Raw genomic sequence first — 21451 nt, 5'->3', positions numbered from 1 at the left:
ATTCCCGAGTGGCACCCTTCATTTCCGATTTTTTTTTCTTTTCCTCGCTTTGTTTTTTTTTTATTTTTCACTCTGTAAGCTGACGTCATCACGTGCGATGACGTCAGCTCCGTCAGGGCTACCAGCCTATCGGAATAGAGCTCGCACAGTGCGCGCAAGTATTTCCAGCTCTGTTTTAAATGTTTTGCGAGCGGGAACAGAAATTTAGAAGGGAAGGCTCCTGCCTTGGCTGTTTGTCTGTTAGAAGGCTCGCCTAGTCACCTGGCTGTTTGTGGATGTGTTATCGCTCGCCAGAGCTGGAAAGGATGTATTTAAAAGGCTCTGGCTGGATGCGTTATCGCTCGCTGTTTCTGGAGTTAGGATTTATTTAGAAGGCTCGCCTAGCTGGATTATTGCTCCTGGCTGGATTTATTTTTTAAGAAGTAAGGAACGTGAAATGGTAGGGGGAACGTGAAATGGTAGGTAGTGTGTGTGTTTGTGGTCATGTATATGTGTGTGTGTGCGTGCTTTTCAAGAATGTGGGGTTTTTGTAATTTGTATTCATTTTTAGTGTGCACAAGGGAGTACATATTTAAAATTTCTTGGTAGAATGTATCGTTGTTTAACTAGCTGATATGTTCATATGTGTTCTGTTCTTATGGTTTTGCTCACTACGCCTTCATAACCTCTTCTTCAAGGGTTAATCAGGCTATGTTCACCATATTAAAATAAAACTCTGAGGTGAGGCTGCTGCTGCTGTGGTTTCATATCTTTATTGGAGTTGAATCATCCAGGCAGATAGGTATTGCTTAGATTCAGTTGATTTTATACAAGTTAGTCTTGTTACATTTATAGAGACGTTAATAAGCATGTCTGAACAGTCACATCATAGTGGACGAGTTAAATGAATGACAGGTATGTTAATGTTAATCGTGTAGAATTCGGAACCAAGTGGTTACAACTAGTGATATTGGCTAACTTTATATTGTTATAAAATCGCACATTGTGTTTAAATGGATAATATTTACAACTAGAGCATGCAAAACTGTCAATTCTCCATTTTCTATGTTTCTTAATTAGGCCATGATGGTTACACTTGAGTCTATTCCATTCAATCATTTACTGCAGAGGAAACCTCTGCATGCCATGTGTTTTAAAGTAAAGTCGAGGACTAATGCAGTGATTCTTTATATTCCATTAAAAGTGAAGTAAAGACCACACTGAGGACAAAGTGTGCTGGGGAATAGGAGTAGGTAGTACCTGTGTGTGATTAGATACACCCCATGTAAGCCATGGTAATGGTATACAAATTGTTTCGGGGGTTGACGACCTTGAAATACACTACTTTGAAGAAGTTGAAGTGTCAATTGTGCAGATGCATACATGAAGTTGGGTACAGTTGATGATGCAGAGAAGATAAATGTGTCCATATTATGTTATTAGCTAACCGGTAAATGGGTATTAGTGAGAGTATTGTCATATATATGCTGCTGCTTTAATTTTGGTGTTTACTGTGTATGCTGTAGAATCCGCAGTGGTGGTGCTGCAGTAGCGTTGTTGCCTCACAGTAAGACGCTTTCCGGTTTGATTCTCAGCTAGATCATCTTCTGCGTGGAGACATGCGTGAATGGGCGTACTTTCGTTGAAGGTTGTGTGTCAGGGCTGGCAACTCGGCATGTAAAAATCAACTGCCAATCATTAGCGGACCGGAGTTCCGCTGTGGCAACCCCTAACTGGGAAAAGCCGAAAGAGAGCACTGTGTATGCTGTAGAACAAATGGCTTTTATGTGGGAGAGGGCTGTAGTATGGAGTTTTACTATGCACAAATGTATTTTTGGTTTCATACTTGTGTGTCAACCTGCTAGTGAAGGTAGCCTACTGACAAAGGAGTCAGGAAGAGGCCATCAAGATTGTCACTTGGAGTTTGCAGTGGAACTGTGTTTCCTGGCTCTTAATTTTCCTTAAGTATTTTTTGTTAGCTACTTATGTGTTGTATAACTGTCTTGATTAATTTCAGTATGTTTACATTTTGAAAGGCAGTTTGCAGAGAAACTAGTCCTTACTGATGAACTCCTTTGTTAGTGATGCAAAGTGTCTTGTTTACTCCTTGTCCACTTTTCAGTTTCCATGGGCTTGCAGGATGCCTCTTAACTTCTTGGCTCAGCATTTCATGGCAAAGCCAAAATAATTGATGGGAATACATGCCCATATTAAGGGATGATTTTTAAACGTTACACTAATTTACAGGTATCAAGATGCATTTTCTGAACGCTGCAAAGTATGAGGATCTCTGTCATTTTTGCTTTGACTGTAACTTGCGCAAAACATTTTTTTAGTGCTGGACAGGTAGACGGATGCTAGATAATTAGTTAATATTTATGTTGCATTTTTGTTACATTTAGCAGATGGTGTTATTTAATAGTATTGTAGCAGTTAATTTTATTTTTATAAAAAAGTTGCATTTGCTGTTGCTTGTCAGCTTTCAACATCTCTCTCGATTCAATGCAGTTAATTTAAATTTTATAAAAGACAACTGTATTTTAGTTTTATACAAGTTCAATAAGTTCCGCGGTGGTGGTACAGCGGTAGCATTGTTACCTCACAGCAAGAGGTTCTCCCATTCGATTCTCGGCTTGGCTTGGGAGTGCCTTCTGTGTGGAGTCTGCATGTCCTCCCTGTGGTTGGGTAGCATTCGAAAGACATGCGTGCATAAATGGGCATGCCTTTGTTGAAGGTTGGGCATTGAGCTGGCACCTCAGCGTTTCGTAAAAAATCTACTGCCAATCATTAGCGGACCAGAGTTCTGCTGTGGCGACCCCTTGCTGGGAAAAAGCCGAAAGACAAACAACAAGTTCAATACATGTTCAAATGTTTAAATAAAATACTATTCTGGTTATATTTTGTGTTTAAAATTTTGTCTGTTCTTCAATTTGTTTGAATGATGGTACCCCACAGTTCCATTGGGGTGGGCGGGGTTACATTATGTATGCAAATTTTATGTTAATCAGCGTACAGATTTGTACCTATTTTTCATGGGCCTTGTCCAGATTTTTGATGTTTCCAGGTTGAGAGGTATGCCCACACTGTAAAAGTAGCAGACTCCAAATCCAGCTCCAGACAAGTGACAAGTGGAGTACCTCAGGGTTCAGTCCTGGGGCCGCTCTTGTTTGGCATCTACTTCTCTGAAGTACAGGTCAACACTAAGGGACTCTGGCTAACAAAGTTTGCAGATGACTGCAAACTGGGAGCCATTATTGAATCCCCAAATGATGTGGATACTCTACAAAAGGGCCTTACAGAAACAGATGCTTGGTGCCAGAGCCATGGGCTCAAGCTCAATGCCAAGAAATGTATTGTTATCCCCTTTGGGAAAAAACATGTATCCATGAATTACCATATAGGTGGCAGTAAACTAAACACAGAAAGTGTGATAAGAGACTTAGGGACACAGGTGGACAGTGGTCTCACCTTCGATAACCACATCGCCACAACAGTCAGGAAATCCTTCTATGTGGCACACCTCATCACGAAGGGCTTTTCATCCAGAAAAAAGGAGATCATTGTCCCACTGTACTCATCCCTCATTAGACCCATTATAGAATACAACGCCCCATTTGGTATGTACCTCTCAAGACATCTGCAACAACTGGAAAGGCCTCAGAAATACCTCACTAAAAGAATCGCAGGCCTAAAGTAGATGCCCTACGCTGACCACCTTAAAAAACTCCAGCTATACTCTGTCGCATATCATCTACTCAGAGGCGATCTCTGCTTAACATACAAGGCCATGTCAAACCCAGAGCTGTTGGACATGCTACACTTAAAGAAATCCCAATCCCTCAGAGCTACACACTCCAGGGATCTAAACCTTGTCATCACAATAAACAAAACATGCTGGAGGGATAGGTTCCTGACCCAGAGACTCCCCAGACACTGGAACAGATTGCCCATACATGTCAAGCAGAGTGCCTCTTTGGACCTCTTCAAGAGGAACCTTGACGATTGGATGGGAGAAAGGAAATTCACCCCAGGGATCACGTCAGTCGCCCTGCTAGACAGGGGTCCAGGAAAGTAAATAATGTGGGAAGAAATAGCCAGGGAATTGTTATGGCTAGGCTTGTATAGGCCCTAGGGCTGATAGCCTAGTACCAACCTATGAACCTATGAGCCTAGTAATCTCATAGGAACCTATGACCTTTTCTACCCACTCACTACTCATTTCCCTCTTCTAATGTCTTACATCCATTTTTGTAGACATTTCTTTTATTGCAGACTCTATATTTCTTTGCTTATACAATTTGTAATGTTACTTAAATATTATTTAAATGCATATGCACTGTTTTGTACAACTGCACTGTTTAAATTTAACTTACTTAGCTGTATATCTATGGAGCTTTTCTGCCAGGACCTGTAATCAAATGTAAAATAAATAAAATAATATAAAATAAATAGACAGGTGCTAGGTGGCATAACAAATGAGACAGGCCCATATTCATCCTCCAAGCATTAAAAATCAAAGCACTGAACTTGAAAAACCATTGCAGATGGTCAGAAAGAGAAATACTTTCTTATTTTTAGAATAGAAGCTTTTTGTATACTAGGCCCTATACAGCTACTGGTAGTGAATCTTTATATAGGCTTAGTTTATGTATTTAATAAAATGTGTTCCCATAAACAGGTCTGACTTTATGAGGAACATCATAAATCTAGGAGTAAGGCTAAATCTGAGGGCCAAAATCATAGTATATGATAGCAGTTGAGAGGTATGAGGTATGATAGGTCTCGTGTCCAATCAAAACTGCATCTGTACAGATCATAATAAACATATGAAATGAGGAAGGGAATTTATAAAATGTTAGCTGCTTCTTAAACGCTATAGAAAGGACCACCGTAGCCGCATACAGTATTCCTGTGTGAACACCAGCACCTGCATACCTTATACCGCCTCCTGCATTACTCAAGCCCAAGGAAAATAAGAACATCTTTTTGTTTTTCAGGGGCAACCCAAGAGCAGCATATGGTTAAGTGACGTGCTTGTAGTTACACAGTCTGCAAGTGGCAATGAAAGGAACCAAAGCTAGGGCTACAGGATGGGGCTTACTAAGAGCTCACAAACTCAACCCTCTAAGTTAAACTGCTAGTCATTTACAATCAATAAAGCACTACGTTGCCTGAACAACAGTTTCTAAATACAGAATATAATCATATGCATGTTAACTGTAGGTAAAGAAACACTATCAAAATCTGCTGTAACTATGCCACATTATAAATCATTAAACATACATATGGATAGTAAATATTAATACCATTGTCTGTTAATATGCTTCAGGGTATCCCTTCCACAGTACCATCATATATTTGGATAGACTGTACAACATTTATGCATAAGCCTTTAAAATATAATTGTAAAACAGCATTAGTATAATGTCCAACTCTGATACAGAATTCTTCCTCCACCAGCTGAAGCCTAGTGAAGGTACATGCTGGGCCAAATGCAAAGTTCATCTAGCAGAGCTGAGATCACGGACTTGCAGTACTACCTCTGAGCTAGGCCAGTGTCCTGTCCAAATCCATCTGGCAAGATAAAAGTTTGGCTGGAATCCCTTATCCTGGACCCTGAAGCATTATCATGAAGAGTTACTTGGATTCCAGACTTATCCACAAAAAAATCTCAGGCAATGTAAAAAATAACATTTCTGCATATTTGTTATATATCTGGTTAGACTTTTATGGTGATTTCTTATGATCACCACCCATCTGACATTACGGGTGTCCATGTTTCCAACTGTGGCAGGAACTGTGGTCGTGTATCTTTCTGTGATGTGCTGCTTGCCTCATTATATAATTTCCAGGCTGGGACTAAGATTTGCCACTTTTGATTAGTGCTCTACACTGATAAACACATTTTAAATAAAGTGTGTGTGTGTGTGTGTGTGTGTGTGTGTGTGTGTGTGTGTGTGTGTGTGTGTGTGTGTGTGTGTGTGTGTGTGTGTGTGTGTGTGTGTGTGTATGTATTGTATATGAGTGTCTCATAAGACATAGAACACTCATAAGAGTGAACAAAGAACAATTACTTATGACTGTATCTAAAATGATTGAAAACAATTTTTTTTAGGGAGGGCAAGTCCCCCTACACCCCCCACATCACCTACCAGTTATATATAACAACTCGGAGATTGAAAAACAGCAGGCCAAGAGCAAATTCCCTGACACTGCTGCATTGTGATCGTGTATAAATGGCTGCTATCTGAAACTCTAGTAAGAAGAGTGTTTGCTGATATGAACATTCACTCTTATTTACAGCTGCAAAAAGCATTCGCTCATATGAGCATTTGTTGTTTTGACCTGCAGTCATATAAAGTATACATGTATATGTGTATGTGTGTGTATGTATATATATATATATATATATATATATATATATATATATATATATATACATACATACATATATATATATATATATATATATATATATATATATATATATATATATACATAGATATATATATATATATATATATATATATATATATATAAATATATATATATATATATATATATATATATATATATATATATATATATATATACATACATACACATATATATATATATACACACATATATACACATGGGTCTACCTGAGATGGTCGACAGGCCATATGATCGACACTCATTTGGTCGACAAGCATGTTATGTGGGGACTTGCCCCACACCCCCTAACTATATATATATATATATATATCAACTCCAGGGTCACACAACATTGGGGAGGGGGAGTGTCGATCATATGGCCTGTCGACCATCTCAGCTAGACCCGTATATATATATATATATATATATATATATATATATATATATATATATATACATATGAGCACTTTTATTAATTGAAGCTTCCAAAATGTCAACATCTGTTTTGTTGACAAAAGTTGTCAAAAATGTGCAAGATTGACAATTTCCAGTGCTGGGGAATATGCCATTTCCTCAGGGACTGTGCAGTCTCGGATTTAGTATACTTAAGAGGGTTGTGGGGATGCATGTCCCCCACATGGGTGGTGCAAGGAGGCAAGTCCTTTTACAGAAAATAGTACTTTTCTGTTGCATGGTCCAAGGTTGTGCCTCAAAGCCTGTACATTATGATGCCAATCTTTTTTTTTTTTTTAATTTTTTGTAGTCAAAATTTTTCCATATTATGTATTATATACACATACACACACACACACACACATATATATAATATATATATATATATATATATATGCATGCGTGTATCTGGTTATGTTTCTTCAGGGAATGACTTTTGTTCATCAAGGCTATATATAATTTTGTTTTTGTTTTTACAACAGATATTTTTGGTAGATGCCATTTGCTGAATTCTACAGTGATCGAGGCATATTTTCTTGGAATATAATGTTCAGTATTGTTACTGTTGGTTCACTAAATATAGGATTGATGTCAACTTTCCATTTTCCAAGATCACAGCCTCCCAGAGATATATAGAGAGATGGCTTTACTTTATAGTTAGCTGATGGTCCTTTCTCCAAGGTGCAAGTCCGAAGTGGTGATAAGGTTAGGGGGTATAAAAACTGTGCAGCTTGAGTGTGTTTTTGCAAGGTTTGTGTACTTAAGTAGTTCCGTTTCATGAAACTACAGCCAAGTACTTTAGCCAAGGCTTTGGTATGTCAAGTACATGTATTGGAACCAATTTGGCTTTCTGATGTTTGCACTATTTTGTCTCACATTATTGAATGCAAATAATGACACAGGATTTTTTTAGGTTTATTGATTTTCCTTGCAAAACTATTATTTGATTGTCTGTGTAGAGGTTCATAGTTGAATACTTGGCTAACTACCACTGAGGATTTTAAAAGGCTAGCCAAACATCCCAAATGCATCCTGCAAATTTACATGCCTTATAGGTTATTTTAAGGGGTATATGTCAGCTAAGGCAAGCTGTAGAAGCTGCCCCTATCCATTAGAGACATAGTTGCTAGACCTGGGGTACATTTCCAATTTCCCATCTACTGGCCCCAAGTTTCTCTTGAAAAGGGTTAGAGAAGAACTCTGCTTTGCATGGTTGGGAAGCCTGTTCCAAAGAAGCAGAATCCTCTGAGACACATAACTGTCCCTCCACCATGTCCTATTTATGTTGCAAGTAAAGTTTAAATCCCTAGATCAAGTAATTCTGATTTGATTCATTTTTCAGATGTGCAAAAGCTGCATCTGAGTGGGATCCACAGATGCATTGTATGTTAGTCATAGATCGCCACTCAACAGTCTATAGGAAACCGAGTATGAAAATAGGGCTTTGAGGTGATCTGCATAGAGCACGCTGTTTATGCCCTGTATTCTTTTTGTAAGGAACTTCTATGGACATTCCAGTTGTTGCATGTGCCGGTGAGGTACATACCAAAGGGGGCATTGCACTTAGTGATGGACTTGATGAGTGCCAAATACAGGGGAATGACGACTTCCTTAGACCTAGATGCCATGCCCTTGCTTATAAGTTGATCATCATAGGATGAGCTCCTTACTACCTTAGGCACCTGTTGGTCGAAAGCTAGGCACCTATCTACTACCTATGTATGTGGGTAGCCTCAACAGTTAAATTTAACAACAAACTTTCAACCAAATGTAACTTTAAGTGCAGATAATGTACAATGCAAAAAACAGGTAATAAAGCAGTATAAACTTGTTCAAATTAAGAAAAGGAAGGTCTCTCAGGTAAAAATACTTAGATCAGGAAAGTAGTCGCTTTTCTCAGTTCTCTGCTGCTAGCACCACACTGCGGGACCACGAGGAGCGGTTTCTGAGTAGTATTGTGTTTACAAAGTGCAGAAATCTCTGGGCCTGTAAGTCTGAAGTCATATAAGTCCCCCAGTTTCTAGTGGAGTAGTTGAAGTCATCCATGAATATGGTATTGGGTTGAATAATGAGGGCCTCCAGTAAGTCTAAGTACAAGTTAAGGGTTTCCCAAGTTATAGAGGGTGACCTATAGCTTGTAAGAATATAATATGGGACTTTCTGTATGGAAACCTGGACATGGAAAAGCTAAAACATATCATCCTGTTTGACTAGTCTTAAGGTGAGCTTGTTGTTATTATAGATTGAAACACCTTCACCTTTGGTTCCTGCCTGTGCAGTAGCTGGCATAAATGTGTGAAAGGCATTGTATCCCTGCACTGCTGGAATGCTCTCCATAATTTTAAAACATGAGTCAGTAAATGCACAGATGCCCATATTCTCCAGGGTGAGTTTCTTGTATAGGTTCCTGGCATTGGGCATTAACACCTTTAGATTCCCTTAGGTTGGTTTTGTTATGTCGGGAGGTTTGTCTGTTTGACTTTGCCTAAGAAAGGCACTAGGTGGAGGGCAACGTTTTAACCAATATTCAAAAACCTAGATGGGACAAATGCAGACCATCCTTGGCAAAGTAACATGGTCTGTTGACCATAACCCCCCAAGCTGTCAAAAACTAAGCCAATTATTGAAGTCAGTAATCTTTTGCTCGTATTGTAGCATCATCCTTGGCGAAGGTTGAATGCTGCTCAGTACAAGGCACATACCAGGCTAGGACACAAAGTCCAAGAACTCCATTATGTCTCTCTTCATATAGTCCAGTGAGGTCTGTCTGAGTTCCTTTATACCCACATAGACTATGACTAACTCATATCTTTATATGTGGTCTAATGACTTGAGTGCATGGGTGATTTGGCAGATCCTGGCCTCTGATAGACAACTGATCACAAATTTCTCCTTATTCAGCCTGTTGAGAGGGACATCTGTATAATTCACAATGGAGCTTCCTATAACTAAAATATTGGGTAGTATGTTGGCTTGCCTTATGGGCTTTGTAGTTGAGGCTCCAAAGGGTGGAGCTGTATGCATTGTTTTGGTGAGTATTTTTCGGGTTGCTAAAGATTCTTTTTGTAGGGCACATGTCTAGGAGGTCTTTGAGGTTTAGGAAGGTTGCTTTTAAGTGCCTCAGCATATATGTGTTGGGTCAGTACTGTATGCGCTTACATTGCTGATAATCTGATTTATTTTGAGTGCTTTTGTGTAACAGTCTTGCCTCTAGTGACATTGTATAATTAGATCTCTCACATAGTATTTATATCTGTTTCTATAAGGATTATTTGGTTGTCAGTTAACATTTTTAACTATAAAACTATTAAAGCGATTATGTCCTGCATTTTGGGACTTGCATTACTGGCTTGAATACTTTTTTTTCAGTTTACCTGTTTAAAGCCAGTGTGGGCAACTGTGATAGTTTGGTGTCTTCCAAAGAAGTTTACAAGATTCAGCACAGAAGATCTGCATTTGACAAATTCAAACTGCTGGGGGCCAACTCTGATACATTTCATGGCTTTGCATATAATAGCTCTTAGACTAATAGATCTATAATTTCTGAGGTCGGTGGTTGAGCCACCCTTGTGGAGTGGCATCACAACAGCCGTGCACCACTCCTGTAGAACAAATCCCTTTGCTAGCACAGAATCAAATTATTAAAGTGTGGTTCACCAGTGCTTGTTTAGTGTTATGTATTCGGCAAACAGGCATGTGGTCAGGCCCCCATGGATGAGTACATTGTGAAGGTTGGTGGCTTTATTACATCTGGGATAAGTGAGCTTGGAATAGATGACTTTGGGTTGAAGTTGGCACTAAATTTATTTGCCATTATATTGGCAATATGCACTGGATTAGACTAGGTACTGCCATTATGAATAAGCTCCAAGCAATGTTCAGAGCTGCTCCTTATCTTCCAGATATAACTAAAGAAGGATTTTAATTGTCTTAGGCTTCTGTAACTAGTTCATGGGATGCCTTTGTTTTCCTGATGCCTTTTTTTTTTTAGTTCCCTAACTAGCTATTTGATGTTCTCCTCAATATGGGTGTCTTTTGCGCTGCAATATAGGTTAAGGATTTTTTTTCCTTTTATTATGCAGTTTTTTAATACTTGTGGACCACCATGCTGGTTTACTTTTAAACTTTCCTATTTTGTTTTTATCTAGTCGAGACTGCCAAGTTAATACACTTGTCTAGGTGGAAACAGAGTATCAGTATCAACATTTTGGGTGATACCATTAGACTCCAACTTGGAGCCTTTGTCATGGCATTGTAAGAAATTCGTATGTCTGAAGTCCGTGAATTCTGTGACATTTACTTGTAACACACTGCAGATTTTGATGGAAAAAGTTACTTGTTTGTGATCTGATTTGACCAATGAGGGGATTACTTTGGGGAAGGTACATACAGATGCTATGTTTGTTTGGACCAGGTCAAGTATATTCTGTCCTGTACTGGGTTCCTTAATCTAGTCCTGGTAGTTCTTGTCTTTTCGATTTAGATATAAATCTAAGAATTTTTGTGCATATTCTACACTGACAGCAGAGGTCCTCCAGTTTATCATAGGGTAGTTAAAGTCATTCAGAACAATAGTGTTCCTATTTATAGGGCATTAATCAAGAACATTTAGGAATGTTACATGATTTTCTGGGCTATAGGGGTCCTGTATCATACTATGATTTGACAGCTAATCCTATTCAGTGTAATTTGAATCTCTATAAGCTCAACTTGCATGTCTGTATGTATGTGTCTTGAAGTAATGTAATCTCTAACAGATATGGATATTCCACAGCAGTTTTCATCTGGTCTAAATGAGTAATGAACACAAACCCCTTGAATTCAGGGAGTGTCCTCTGGGTTCTTAAACCAAATTTCTGCAACAACACATTTATGGTTACTTCCAGCTGTGTTTTAGTAATTAGTGTTGCAATGTTTGTTTTTTGTTGGGCCTTGTTCCTACTAGACCACTGAGGCTTGGGCAAGAAGGCCTCAAGGTCTGGCAGTTTGTTAATTAGGCTTCTAGCATTAAGTACAGCCATCTTGATGTGGTCCAGTGGTTGGTTTGTTTTAGAAGTTAGGTTGGGAGGTCCATTAGCTGTACACTGCCTAAAAATGGCACAATGGGGACAGTAAAGGCTTTTGCATGTATACAGAAGCTTTAGAATGATAAGCGGAAACCATCCTTGGAGAAGCAAGTACAGTTGTTAGGTATCTCATTCCATGCTAACACATACTGAATCTCATAGAATGACACCAGGTATTTAACCAGTTGTTAAAGCCAATCATCTTTTCTTTATATTTTGGTATTATTCTTAGAGACAGAAGGATTCCGCTCAATACTAGGGTCTTTTCTGCATTTGTGATATGCATTGAGAGCTCTTTCATGTCTCCTTACAAATCCCTAAGGATTTGTACACCAGGCCATTTACCCAAATATGGACCACCAGCATAGCATGTCATAATCATATTTATCTGGTTTAAGGATCTACAGAACCTATGAAATATCTGGAATCTTGGCTCCTGAAAGACAACTCACACTCACACTGCTTTTGCCCAGTCTCGTGAATGTGGAATTAGCGTGTCTAAGTATGGAGTCACCAATCACTAATACAGTTCTATTTGTATTGTAGATTGCTTTGGTGTAATGGATTTAAGATATGCTGTTTCCTGGTTACTTCCAGCTGTGTTTTAGTAATTAGTGTTGCAATGTTTGTTTTTGTTGGGCCTTGTTCCTACTAGACCACTGAGACTTGGGCAAGGCTTTTAACTGCCTTGGAATGCCAATCAACTTCTCCGCATACTGGCATTTCTTGAACAGGATTATTACTTGCACAATGATGCTAGCAGTAACATCTACTTTAACAATGCAAAATGTGTTAGCAGCCCTCAGTGTTACAGAAGGGTCCATCAGTAGTTAACATACTTTTACCTCCACAGCCAAAAACATAATAAACCAATTAGTGTGAGGAGAGATATCATAAAGGAACTGGTTGACAAATGTCATCCTCACACAAGATCAGGGAGGATGCATGGAGTTCCCATCCCAGTGGAGTTGAAGATTTGTGTAGCATTAATGTTTCTGGCTATGCCGGCCTTACAGCATCTAAATGGGTACACAATGAGTTTAACATGCCATCAGCCTCACCAAATCCTGTGCCATTTTCTAGATGTCATGGTGCTGTGCTCACCAGTGTTGGCTTGTAAAGACATGTTAGAAAACCCACCTGGTGAATTCTTTATAGACAGGTTGGTTTTCAGAGTTGAAGCCCTAATGCTCCGAGTTAATAGCAAAATACATTGTGAAGTCTGTGTACACCAGGTGGGTAAACTATCAATGAGCTACATGACTGGCATTTTCCAGTACTCACTGGACCATCTGCAGCAAACATTCAGGCACTCCTGACCACCCCCACTCCCATATCCAGAGCACCTCCCAGAATTAGTGTCCTGCCATAGTCACCTTTCAGTATTACTTGGAACTGGTGTTATTCTATGTGCTGATGGATTCCTTCCTATTTTTGGTATACCCGCCCCCTTAGAAGATTTTTGTTTTAAAATGCTAAAACTCACACATAACAGCTTATATCCCTTGCCAATATTTTGCTTCCAACCGATGCTGCACCTACAGGCATATATCAAATTAAGACTGAAACAGTTAAAATTTTGAATAATTTTATATATATTTTGGTATTTAAAATATATATGTATATTCTGCTATGCAATATAGTCAAGTTTTTATTGTTGTTACTTTAAGAAGTGGAGTGTGTTCTTTTTTTATGTGTGATGTCATCAGTTATTTTATTTTATTATTTATTTTACATTTATTTACTGGGATAGCCCGACTAGGTTGATAGACCGTTTTCAGCAGAGGCCCGGGGAGTAAAGCTCCACACAAAAATACAAACAGTACAGTACAAATGACAGATAAGTCAGAATATAAGCACACATTTGTTGACATGAACTAAAACTATTACAATCTAAAGAGAAGGCCGGAACTGTTTAAAAAATTTGTACAAAATTATTTACATGCAGTAACTGTTATAATCTAGTAAAGGTGAGAATTATGTAATTATATTACAGTCTGAATATTCAGTTAATATGTACAGTCAGGAAACTGCTGCCAAAATGACTGCATATGAGAGCAAGTGTAAGGTGGATGCCATATAGGGAGAAACAGTGGTTGGTGGGTGTTCACTGTGGGTGTATTTTAGCCGGGGGCAGTACAAGAGCACTTCCAGTTGTTGTTTACGTGGGTCCTAAGACATTGTTTGAACATAGTGAAGCTGGCAGTGTTACGGATATTTTGAGGGATGGTGTTTCAGACTTTGGAAATGTAATTGCAGTGGAGGGCATCTCCAAAGCTGTTATAAGATTTAGAGACTGAAAGAAAGGATTTATCTGTGGGTCTTAGTGTTCTGAGGTTAGAGTATGGCTGGATGAGGTTTTGAAGTGCAGGACAATTTCCTGGATTAGTAATGATTATTGTGGGCAGTGGATATTTGATGGAAATGCAGGAGAATTCTAGCCAGTTGAGCTGGTGGAGTGCAACACAGTGGTGAGACCTGTGCTGGGAATTTGTGGCAAATTTGGCTATTTTATTGTAGCATGCCTCCAGCTTAGCTAGGTCAGATTTTCTCAGGTTAGTAAAGATTGGTGAGGCGCATAACAGGGTGGAGAGAAGATGAGTTGCAGCAATAGCTTGCCTCATGGGATGGGTAAGGAATTGTTTGGACCTGTAGAGAATACAAGTTTAATATGGGTCTTCTTGATAGCTTCGGAGATGTGCTTGTGAAATTTAAGGTTGCTATCAATAGTGACACCTAGAAGTTTTGTATTAGATGTGGGTTCAATTTTGGTGTTATCAGGTGAGAAGATAGCCAAAGGAGCTAGCGGGTTTTTGTTACAGAAAAGAATGAGTTTAGTTTTTTGGGGATTCTATATAAGTTGTTGGCTAGAGAAGTGGATTCTATTTCTGTGAAAGTTTTGGGGTTTTTTCTTGTAACTGGGACAGTGAGGGAGCAGCACATATTAAAGCTGAATCATCTGCATATTGGATGGTAGTTGCCAGGATGATGGCAGTATGCAGATTGTTGGTAAAGACTGTAAAGTGCAGTGGGCCTAAGATTGAACCTTGTGGGACTCCTACTAATACTGGGAGTTTTCCATTTGACTGTTTAGTGGCGTTCTGTGAGGTAGATTTGAAACCAAGTTAGTGTGGAGTGGGATAGGTTGAGTGAGGTAAGTTCATTTAACAGTTTTTGGTGTGACACAATGTCGAATGCCTTGGACATGTCTTAAAAGATGGAAGCTACATGTTGGCCATTATCTTTTAGGTGATTAATAGTGTCCGTGAAACTAAGGAGGGCTGTGGTCATACTATGATTGGGCCTGAAACCATGTTGGGAATTAGTTAGGAGATTGTGATCAGTTAGGAAGCCCATGAGTTGAGTGTGGATGCATTTTTCTGGGATTTTTGACAGAGGAGATAGAATAGCTATTGGCCTATAGTTTGTGAATTCAGTTTATACACCACCCTTGTGTAGAGGGAAGATGTATGAGGTTTTCCAAAATTTGGGAACATGCTGTTCTTTGATTGATCTATTAATTAGTATAGAAATAGGATAGGCTATGGAATTAGCAGCTAGCTTGAGGTATGAGGCTGGTAACTGGTCTATAGCAAGGGTTGTGGGTTTTAATTTATATATTAGTCTTCATATAGCAGTTGTTTGGATGGGTGCTAGGGAAAAGGTAGCAGTGTTGTTAGGGGGTGGAGATGGGATGGTTGGAGGGGTGAGGGTAGCATGAGTTAGGATGGATAGGATAGATTTAGTAAAGAAAGAGTTAAACTGGGTGGCCAAAGTATCTGTGGTACTGGAGGTGGTGGTGGGGGGTTGAGGACTCTGGTTGCATAAGTTTTTTATACTACTCCAGAATTTTTGAGGATTAGTGGTGAGTGTTTTGAATTTGAGTATAGTAGGCTGTTTTATCATTTTTGATTTGGGTTTTGGCTTTGTTTCTTAGGTGACAATAGGTCTCAAGAGAGTTTTGGGATTTGTTGGTATGATATAGGGTCCAGGACTTGTCTCGATCTTTGAGTAATTGTTTGGTTGCCTTTGATAGCCAAGGGGTATAGTTAGCCTTGACATGAATTTTTCTAATTGAAGCTAGAGTATCTAGAATGTCAAGCAACTTATTATTGAAATATTCTACAGCAGTGTCCAGGTTTAATTGAGATAATGTGGACCAGTCACAGTGTTGTAGTAAAGAGTTAAAAGTGGCTGTGGGGAAGTGATTATTTCTTTGAATATTGTAGATTCTGCAAAAATCTGAACAGTTGAGAGCTAATGAGCACAGGTGCATGCGCGCGTGTGTGTGTGTGTGTGTGTGTGTGTGTGTGTGTGTGTGTGTGTGTGTGTGTGTGTGTGTGTGTGTGTGTGTGTGTGTCATCATGAACAGCCATTAGTCCCCTCTTAAATGTAGCCAGGTCACATATCATTGAACAGGAGGAAGGAGCTTATTGTTTAAAGCAGCAACATGAACCCTCTCTTAAAAACATTTTCTATACAGGGGTCAAGTAAGAGTAAAAGACTGTCTTGAGACCTAGAAAGTCTGGTGGGTTCATAGCTACTTATAAGCTCTTTAAGACCTCTACATGCCTCTTTAAAAATTAATGGAAGGGTGATTCACATCTGTGAGCACTCCATTCAGCTTAATGATTTCCAGAGTAGTGTGTAAACTGTATCCTCTTCAGAAAATACAGTATAACCATGGTAGGGGAATCAAACTTTTGAAAATGTGGAGCTTGTGGGCAATGTAATTATGTTTTGGAAGGGGAAGGTATGCAATTAGACAATGGGGGAATTCAGTAAGCCCTACAAGTTTTTTTTTTTTACGCGTCGTGCCGTGATGAGTACACAAGCATGAAAGGTTTTAGATTCAGCAAGTGCCACTTAGCAGAGCACAAGCCCGTGCAAACAAGGAAAGTTCCATGTAATGGAAATTACCTCATTTGCAGGTGAATTTTATGCAAATGACCCAGGTGGAGCAATCCAACAAGCATAAAAGCATCTGTGTATAGCCTGTGTCCGTGTCCATAGTGTACTCAGAAATTGTCCGCATACAGGAGTATCCACGGTAAGAAGGGGATATAAAAGTCCACAAATATAAACATAACTCCCCTGAAATGGTTCGATCATATACAGTGATGTATGAAAAATGCATGGTTGATTTTTGAAAATGCAAGGAAATATGTAAAAATTATTATTTTTATGATTTTGGCTTGTTTGTGCTGTGCACCACAGTTCGCAAGGCTAATTGAAAAATAAAAGAAAAGGAAAAAAAAGTATTTTATAATACTTGTCAGAAATGTATTATAGGACATTGCCCTGGGTCTGTACAATGGTGCATTGGTGCCGTTGCCTAGGTCATATGGCTATGAACCATGTAGTTACCAGTTTGTCAGCATGGATATGTATGCTAATGAGATGAATTTGTTGAATAGCTAAAAGAAGCAACTGTGTCTGCAGATCCCTTCCCTGTAGGCTCCTACACAATGTCGATATTATCACTGGATGTGGATGTCAGCAGGGGGTGTGTGTCACATTGCTTTTAGGAATTTTTGAAGACCCGGTGCGTGTGTTTGCGCAGTGCCCCCCATAGCTAAGCATGCTCACGCAAAGCTTAATGTGTATGTGCGCAGACTAGTCACGTGACCGTGATGATTCTTTAGAAGTGAATAAGCTATGCTGAGTGACACAGCGCATAGCAGTGTGCCGTACACCAAAGCAGGGCCATTAAATGATGTTAACCACAATTTAGGCGCTGAAATGCATAATAAGTAGCCAATCACACATGGTGGACCTACAGCAGACCTGTATAAAGTATGCATACACCCCACAATCTGTTTTTCACTCAGTACTCTAAAGCATTGCTGTACTGACTTGGAAATTTTAACTGATGAGATAATGCTAGGGGCTGCTACAGCTATACTAGATCTGCATGTACTAGAGGCTGAAGTCAATGCCGGTGCTGCTGACAATAGGCCTTGGCTGAGAAGGAGAAGAGTGTTCAGGTCCAGGCTAACTTTCCAGGAGTTACATGAGCTGAAGATTATAGAGAGCTACAGGGTGGACACGGACATATTACAACAGCTCACTGAGCTCTGCCCCCTCAAGCCAGAGCCAACAGAGTGGAACCCATCCCAGTGGAAACAAAGGTATGTGTAGCCTTTAGGATACTAGCTACAGGTACATTTCAAAGACCACCTGGGGACATGATGGGGGTCTTACGGGCATCTGCATCCAGGATTCTCCACCAGTTCCTGGATGGTATGCTACCACATGCCAGTGAGCACATATCTTTCCCCCCCTCCCCTGAGGTGAGGGCCTGCAATATGCAGCAGTTCTACCATGTAGCACACTACTCTGAGGTACTGGGTGCCATAGATTGCACCCATGTACACATCAAGGTTCCACCTGGTGAGCAGAGTAGAATCTACATTAACCACAAGTGGTGCCACTCCATCAACTGTCCGGTTGAGTGCAATGCCCAGACGATTATCCTGAATGTGTGTGCTGGCAGCCCTGGCAGTTATCATGACTCCCATATTTGGCAAACATCATAGCTGTGCCACATGTTTGCTGGGGGGCCATTTACTGGGGGATACTGGCTATGCCCTGGAACCATGGATGATGACACCCATCAGAAATGCACACACACCCACAGAAGAATGCCATGATGAGGCACATGCACAAACTAGGAACATCATAGAGTGTGTGTTTGGGCTGCTGAAGTCACAGTTCCGGTGCCTAGATATATCTGGAGGAGCCCTGCAGTATTGTCTAGCCACATGTGCACATATGTTCACAGTATGTTCTATGCTACACAATATGATCCTGCGGAAATAGCTGCAGCAGGAACAGAAAAGGGAAGGGATGCACAGCCCCCCCCCACTAGTGCCTAGGTCACCACAGCCACAGTCACAGGAGGACTAAGAGGAGGAACCTCCCTGCTGATGTCCCTGTAGGCAGATGTATGTGTGCTCAGTATGCCCTGGCACTGGCTAAGAGGCAACACATAGCACATTCACTAACAACCTAGGGCCCTAGGGACTGACACCTTACTCCTACTCACATACAGAAATGAAAAATGATGGCAGACAACCCACACATCCTGTACCTACTTGTGCATTGGCTGTGTACTGCCTGCATCAGACAGAGTCAGTCCTGATCTATGGTTGTGTAAGCTGCTGAATTTGCAAGATATGTCCATATCCTCCACAGGACTCGTAAGGATTATGGTATGGCAGCATTGTATGCATGGATCTTATACATTATGCAAGTAAATACAGTGGGCTACTTGCACAGAAATTCCATCCACATGGGACTAAAGATACCCATTCCACTACCAGAATTATTCACTAGGCCCCATGCATAGAATGCTCATGCAGACCTTCTGCAACAGAGTACTGGTATGTCTGTCAAGGGAGATGTTAGATAGTGGGGTGCCATGATAGTCAGACTACTGTGTATCCGTGCAGAACAAGTGGTGGTGTTCCACCACCCCCAACACAGCGGTGTTCCTTTGAAACTGCTGTAACACAAACTCAGCAATGGTACAGCAGCATGCCAGGCAGTCTCAGGACAGTAACAAAGAAATTGATCATACATTCTCTATATCTTACTTAGAGCAGGACTAACTATATACATATGTCTGCAGTTGAATGTGTGATGAATGCTTGCTGTCTGTCAAGCAGCCTGTGTGGCTGAAAGGATTAGGACAATTAGCTTGTGTAGTAGTGTTCAAGGTTCTAATATAGACATAGCCACTTAGTTTGGATGTCAGGTAGTTATACTTTTTGTTTCACAGACCGTCAATCTTGTGAATGGTGCAACATTGTTAACCTTTGTGACATATTAATTACATCAGACAACTGAATAAAGTTGCAGCCAAGTTCAGTGACAAGCAGCAGTGCTGAAACAGGGACAGATGTCATATTTTATGGGCAACACCCAAATCATGGACTGAAGTACAGGTAGGTGTGGGCTGGAGTCAGGTTATAACTAGCAAAACTCCCACTGGGCATGCTCATACACTTAGTTAAGACATGGTGATCTATGGTAAAGTAGGTGTAAACCTGTGTGGCCAGACCTGTGTGCCCATATATAGCAGCCCTGAGTATGTACATCAGGTGTGGCTAATGAAGTGCTATGTACCAGGAACATTGCTGTTACTGTTGTAAATTATACTACATACACATTTGCATGGGGTTACGGCCATGAGTATGCGAACAGGAATATGTTCGTGTAGAACCTTTTGTGGGAGAGTGACATAACTGGAAGATTGTATGAATGCTACCAGTTTGCTTTGCCATGAGGTTCTTCTTGTCCTCCTATCAGCTGTAGCCAGGTTTATGCAATTGTACCGATGGCACATCTTGCATTGAAGATGTGGATGTACGTGCATGGAGAGAGAACTTGTTCAACTCTGTGGTCATTATTCTGGCCTTGCCAGTCTGCACTGCCTGTCAGGCTACCAGACAGAACACTGGATGTAGTGTGACATGATGTGAGAACACAGACATGTTCCAGTTACATAAATCTACAGTCCGACATACATAGAACAAGTGTGGGTACACACAGTTTTACCAAAGGTGCTCACCCCTCTGCAGTACGCATCAGATCCATGGCATGCAGACATGCACCATGAAGCTGTTGATGGTTAGGCTACATGAACTGCTGTGACATTCTGACCTGACTGGCATCACTGCCACTGTGGTGCTTACCCAAGCAACCTTCCATGTGTATGTCACTGGACATTGAATATCATAGTGTGACACTGCAGCTGTGCTCCAACTCACCATCTGAACATTACCCTTCTGAAACCCAAGAACCCTGGAATACTAGGCATAATACATGCCACACTGTAATGATTGCTCTGACTGCTATTCAAGGGATCTACACGGTAAATGGTATGTCAAAGTTACAGAGCCTTGCATGAAGTGGGACAATTATGTGGATGATAAAACAAGCTGTGGCCTGCACCTTATGTGGAGTTTGCTACTAATGTTTTGCTTTTGGTGTGAGGCGAGGTGTAGGGGCATGGTATCCCAGGACAGAGTGGTTGTGCTGAGACCAGCAGCTGTAGCAGCCAGGCACCAGCAATTCAGGGGACTCCCCCCCCCCCCCGTCAGCATTCCTCACAAAATAATTGTGTCAGCTCAGTACACACTGCTTGAGTAGTGTGCAGCTGCAGGATAACTGTGTGAACAGTGCCTCCTTATCTTTCCCAGGGTGTATGGATGAACCCCCACACACACACACACACACACACACACACACACACACACACACACACACACACACACACACGGCTTGCCTATGGTGTCTACAGACACAGACATGTCAGTAGACTACCTTCTTGGAAACCATGCTGGAATTACGTCAGTACATAATTATACTGTATTTGCACTGCAGACTAAGGGTTGTTTGTTTGCATAGTAACGTGTGTATCTGGGCCCAGGATTGTGGGAGCTCCACATGCCTAACCTGCAATGTAGGTAAGAAGAACTAAGCTAAGCAGATAATGCCAAATGCTGTTTGGATGACAGATCCAATCTAGG

The sequence above is a fragment of the Protopterus annectens genome, chromosome 3.part0, assembly GCF_019279795.1.
Source record: "Protopterus annectens isolate FY-2018-M chromosome 3.part0, PAN1.0, whole genome shotgun sequence".
In the NCBI taxonomy this organism is placed as follows: domain Eukaryota; kingdom Metazoa; phylum Chordata; order Ceratodontiformes; family Protopteridae; genus Protopterus; species Protopterus annectens.
This window is presented reverse-complemented; position numbering follows the sequence as displayed.